Below are 6392 nucleotides of genomic sequence, written 5' to 3'. Positions count from 1 at the left end.
CTGACCGTGGTGAGATGACGTCACTGCGAAGGAGGCTTTCCAAATGTGAGGACACTGCGAGTTTTTTGTTCTCGTAGCGTTCCACTAGAGTCTCCCAGGCGGTCGAAAACGAATCCGCCTCGATAGCCAGGCTAGCGATTAACTTCGCAGCCTCTCCCGTAACAGATGCCCGTAGGTAATGCATCCTCTCTACGTCAGTGATGTCCCCGTTGTCCCGAACTAGTGAGTTGAACATGTCCCGAAATGAAGCCCACTCCGAATAAGCTCCCGCAAACGAAGGAAGAGTAATTTTCGGTAAACGCTCCCGACTCCAGAACGAGTGTGCCTCGTCCGATCCCGCTCGTCGAGGTGGCTGAATTTCGTCCCGTAGCTTGGCGATTCGTGCGGTGATGTCGCCATGGAGGCTGAGCGCCTGAGAATACACATCGTCTACAACGTAGCGATCCGCCAAAAACTCAGCAGCACAGGCATCAGTAATGACGTCGTGCACTGCAGAGAATTTTTCCCAAATTGCAGTTGAGGAGGCGTGTATGTCCTGTAGTTCCGAATATGAAAAATCTTTCGATTCGCCCGCTGTGACCCGACCGTGAATGGTTTGAAGCAATTTCACCCGAGAATTTTGCGTTGCAACTGTAAGTTGCTGTGAACCAGACCCGAGACCCGGTGATTTAACATTGAACTTTTCGTCGCTTGGCATGGCCGTTTCTGCGTGCGCGAGCAAAGCGTCCGAAAAAAAACCGACTAGTGCCAGAAAATCACCAAAAGTACCGCCAAAGGATCTGGAAATGTCTGATCGTGTCACTTGCGCCGAGCCGCCCGAATGTTCCCGAAAAAATTTGAAAAAGTGTCAAAAAATGTCCCGAACCCGTAGGCACCCGCCGATGAATTGTCGAAAAAAAATCGACAGCCCGGTGAAACGACACTGTTCGAGAATTTAGACGAGAAAAAATGCCCGATACAGCACTGGCTCGAATGAAAATTCGCGCACTGAAAAATGTTCTCAATACCGCACTTGAGTTTCCCGAAAACGATGAGGTAATGTCCGAACTCACCAGTATGGTCGAAGAAAAGATTGAGGGGCGGTCGAGAACCCGGGAGAGAACGCTGAGAAGCGCCGGTGCACCAGTAGATTCCCAAGATGGCCGCCGTGTGGTCGAACCACGTGAGCCCGCGGCGGCACGCCGAAGCCCGATGAAAAGATGAGATTCCCGATGAAAAAACTCGTGCAACTTCCCGATGAGTCCGTACCGAAGCACTTTTTCCACTCTTTTCACACACACACACACACACACCAACTGCGTCACCCACCAGATCCGGCTCGAAGGACCAAAATGTTGCGTGAAGATCTGGTGTTGGTGGGAAAATAGATGACGCAATGCAGGTCGGCGTAAAACGTGTAACAAGGTGGTGCTTTATTTGATGTCGATGGTAAAGTTACAATAAAGGAATGTCCCGACAATGAATGATAGGCCCGAAATATTGGCCCGGTGAGATAGAACACGTGAGAAGTGACCCGGTCGTCGTCGTCGAACGCACGTTCAACGATGCCGTAAGGATAGCCGACGCGTGCTCGCGCTTGCCCGAAAGATAATCCCGAAATATATGAGGAATCCCGCGGTTGTAGGTCCCGTAAAACGTGTCAACTTGTAGCAGAGAATGTCCCGAATGCGTTGAGCACAATAGTTTTAGAGTAGCGCCCGAAATGTGTGAAATATTGCCAAAAGGTAAAGATGAAGAACACGGAGCACGTCAGCACGCTGTACGACCGGATCAAAGACTAATCAATCAATATGGAGATCGATGAAGACGCGCCATGGACATGCGCCACACGTCGCGTCGATCGTGCCCGAATTGCATGTCCAGTACGTGCTGACCCCCCGCGAGAGCGTGAGAACTAGAGCACGAAAAGCCCATTGTCTCTCGTTTCCCGAATTCCCGAGCCCGCGAGCTAGCGACGCCCGCGGTGGGGCGAGCGCTCGATCCCGAGAGCGTTCGCCGGCACCGAAACCTCGCTAATTCCTGAACAATTATTATTTAAAAATATTGAAAGTCAACAAAGTCTATCCACTAACATCAAAAATTAATGAAAAACAATTCCAATTTATAGTAACCACTTCCAAAATAATAATTGTGGATAATTACAAAAGAACGTATTTAATAATGACTGAAGAAGATTTAAACAATGCGAAAAAAGTTCACAACATCTATTATTACAAACCTAAGCAATCACTGCAAACAATAAGCGATAATACATCATGCAAAATAGCGATTTATTTAGGAAATAATCCCGAAAAATTGTCACGTAATCAATGAATTGTAAAAATCGGAAAAAAACATTAATAATCGCACTAGAAAAGAAGGTAGATGGCTATTCGTAGCCCCAAAACCCGAAAATATTAGAATCGATTGTAAAAATAAGTCTACGACACACGAAATAATCCACAATACAGGATTACTGGCTTTGGACGGAAAATGTTCCGCCACATCAATTAATTTTCAATTGTTTTCTTTAAATGAACTGCGACAAAATGAATTTATAACATATGTACCATTATATAACTTAACGAACGCAATCGGAATGGTAAACGCTAATCACCCTATTTTCAATTACAGCGTACCATCAAAAGTATTTATCAATCCACTAGAAACGAACGCATTAGGAGAAAGAATCGAAATCCTTAAGAAAAAACTAGATGAAGAACCAAATATTTGGGCACATCCCTATCACATAATCGGAAATTATTCTATAAGTGCCACTAGCATGACTATGATCATTTTAATAATCATCATATTAACAATTTTCAAAGCTAAACATTGTCAAGGAATTCGATTAATACAACAAACTAATGATATCGAACTAGCCCCGACTTTCGTGGCAAGACCAAAAATTATAGAAGAACTCGCATCTGAATCTACTAACAACAAAATTGTCATCAGAAAAGCAAAATCGAAAAACGCAAACAAAAATAGCTCATTGTAACCTCAAAAAAAAAAAAAAAAAAATTACATTAAACAGGGAACTAGAAAAAAGGAACTAGAAAACAAACATAACTACAAAATGATTCAAATTTAATTATTTTATTCCGTGCGAAAAAGTAGCCGAAATGAATTTCGTCTCCCGAAGGGGGGAGGGATGTTATGCCCGTACATCGCACTCCTAAAATAAAGAGTATATAAATTAAGCGTTCTCAGCATAAATGCATCGACGGCGAAATATCGACGTTCCCGAACGAGCGCATCGACCCTCGATGTCATCACCGAAACTTCGAGAAAGAATATCACGCCATATTGTCGCGAGAGGGGGAAAAACCCCCAAGTCTATAAATTTACCAACTAACCAAAATTCGACAGTCTTTGACGAGAATTGTAACGATCGGTCTCGAGGCAATAAAACCTCGAATTTGTAACTTCTTAAATAAACTTATTGTTAACTTGTTGTAAAAGTATCGAGTTGGAGTTCAGCTCTTTTGGCCTAAATCCCTTAAATACTCGTCCTTGATAACTCGTCCCTTCGCGACGGTCTTCGCGGACACAACAATGTACACATATGATACAAAACCAGAATGGGCCCGACTTTTTTTTGTACATATATGATCCAATACCAGTCAACCGGTTAAAGAATTATAAATTTTTGTCACCAGATATTCATTCGTACTCTCGTGATTGGAACATGTAAATATACATAATAAAATGATATGAAAAAACGATTTCCAAAGAAATTTCAAGTTTTTGATTTATCGATATTTTTCATCTATTATTCAAATCATTCCATCAATTTCAGTTATAAAAATGCTTGAATAAAAAAAAATCCAAATGAAACAAAACGGATTATCGCTACAGACTCATCCAATGTGTATGCCATTCGTATTGATGTATCGGGATTTTTCCTTTTATTAAGATGGCCAAAATCTTTGAATGAATGTATTTTATATATGAACATTAGGGTGGTCGTTATTTGGGGTCAAAATTTATTTTACACTTTCCGCCACTAAATCGGTTTGAAATACATAAAAAGTAATGCTGTAATTTTTTCAAAGTTTTAAAACATACTTAATCCTTGATCACGGGGGTTGAAGTTTTCCGTTCAAAATACATGGAATTTTTCTGGGATTGTGGTCACGATTTTACTGTGAGTCTCAATACGTTTGGAAAATCTTCAAATTTTCAGAAATTACTTAAAAGCATGTTGCTATATGGGAATGATTTCCAAAACTTCTACCCTCAAAATGTTGTATAGCATCGCCGTACTAATCCATTAATGCGCAAAACGACAATTATGGACACTCAATTTCAAGTACCCAGTTTTCATTGAGGAACAAAAGAAAATTCTTCAAAATCTGGCATAGGAGGTTTTTGAGGGTGCTCTTTCAGAATATCGCATTTATTTTGTAAAATTAACTGAAAATCTATATTATTTTTGCGTTTTTAATTAAAAAGTCAAGATTTTTTAACGTTTTTTTTTCTTTAAATCGATTTTCGTTATTGTTGCTGCACTCAAATAACTATGTTATTGCTAGTAAAGGTGTCCTTAATGTCTGACCTTCCCAAAACATTGGCTATATGAACTCTTTTCCTCATTCAGTTTTTGCAAAATGGCGGTTTTTGCAAAACAGCATGATGTAAATGTGCATGATTTTTTTCTCGAAAGTCTTAACTTAATAAAGAAATGTTACACCAGATAACGTATTGAGAATCATCTAAAAAATCCGTGTGATTTTTTTCAAAAATTTTCTAGCTATTTTTGTATTTTTCAATTTAGACATTTTTTTTTATGATTCTAAACATTTTTTGTCATTTAAAATTTTTTTGTCAAGTTAAAATTTTTAGAAAAAAAATTATAACCCTAAATAACGACCACCCTAATGGACATATATAATACAATGATTTCTGTAAAAAAAAAAAAAAATGTTATACGTGGGGGTTCGAAAGCTCAACCTTCCGATTACGAGTATTGTGCGCTAGCACCGAGACTACAATGGGGATTTATAGCCAAAGCGCAAAACTGGTACAAAAATTTTGAACCCCTGCTTATTATGTAGATATATTCAACGGGTTTAATTATGACACTTCCTTCAACTAGATATGTACGAATTGTCTCAATATTCAATGATTGATTTCTTTATAAAATTTCGCGCTTTCTATTTTATCGTTGAACATTCGGGAAACACTAGCAGGTTATTCATATATGGTTATTCATATATACTCTAGCATAGAAAAAAGATTTAGAACCAGGAAAAAAATTCTATAAAAATAATAAACGAAAAATTGGAAAGTTCAAAAAAATTCAACAAAAATAAAAAACAATCGAAAAACTTCTGTAAAGAAAAATAAAAAAATTTCAAAAAAATTCATAAATATTGAAGACATTGAAAAATGTACTATCCAAGTTACATGCAGTATAAAAATGTATGATATCAATTGGAGGCCAAGTTTTTATTGATAATTTGGAATATTTATCGAACAAATTGGAAACTTTAATGAAATTCATGATAATTATTTTCACGAAAAAAGTTAATGAAAAAAAAGTCATAACTGGAAGAATAGTTTGATCTACGGCACGCTGAATTACTTCAAAATTTGTCAAATATTTCATTCATACGCAATCATTTTAAAGTTTTATTTCATTTTCACGTTGACTGATATTCTAACGGTTCATCCCCGATTCTATCGCATTTCCATTCACCCTCAAATTGTTTTAACTGAAAGAATAATTTGATCAATAGCACCCTGAATTACTTCAAAATTAGTCAAATATTTCATTCATACGCAATCAATTCCAAGTTTTATTTCAATTACACGTGGTCTGCAATTCTAACGTTCCATCACCGATTCTATCGCATTTTTATTTACTCTCAAATCTTTTTAACTGGAAGAATAGTTTGATCTACAGCACGCTGAATTACTTCAAAATTTGTCAAATATTTACTTCATACGCAATCAATTTAAAGTTTTATTTTATTTACACGTAGACTGAAATTCTTACGCGCCATCACCGGTTTCATCTCATTTTCATTTCTTATTAAGGAGGCTCGGTCGCGAATGCCTGCGCAGCAGAAAAAAATAATTTTTTAATATCTCATAGTTAGATTATCAATAAAGATATGTGCGAAATTTCAGATGAGGTCATCGACCATTTAAGAACGAAAAAAATAGTGAAAGTTAGGATTTTTAACATTGGTCTTATGGAAGAGTTACTCTCAAAACGCGTGTTCTAAGGGATATATATGCACTCGCGCAACAGAAATAAACAAAAAAATAGAGTATTGTTCTCCAAATTGTAAGGATTCAGAATATATCAAAAAAGTTTGAGGTTATCGACCTATCTAAAAAGATATTGAATGTTGAAATGTCTACAAACTCGATGTTCTGGGACGTTTCGTGACGGTGAGACG

Source organism: Venturia canescens, chromosome 7, assembly GCF_019457755.1.
Source record: "Venturia canescens isolate UGA chromosome 7, ASM1945775v1, whole genome shotgun sequence".
Classification (NCBI taxonomy): domain Eukaryota; kingdom Metazoa; phylum Arthropoda; class Insecta; order Hymenoptera; family Ichneumonidae; genus Venturia; species Venturia canescens.
The sequence above is the reverse complement of the archived record's forward strand: the minus strand, read 5'-3'. Positions refer to the sequence as shown.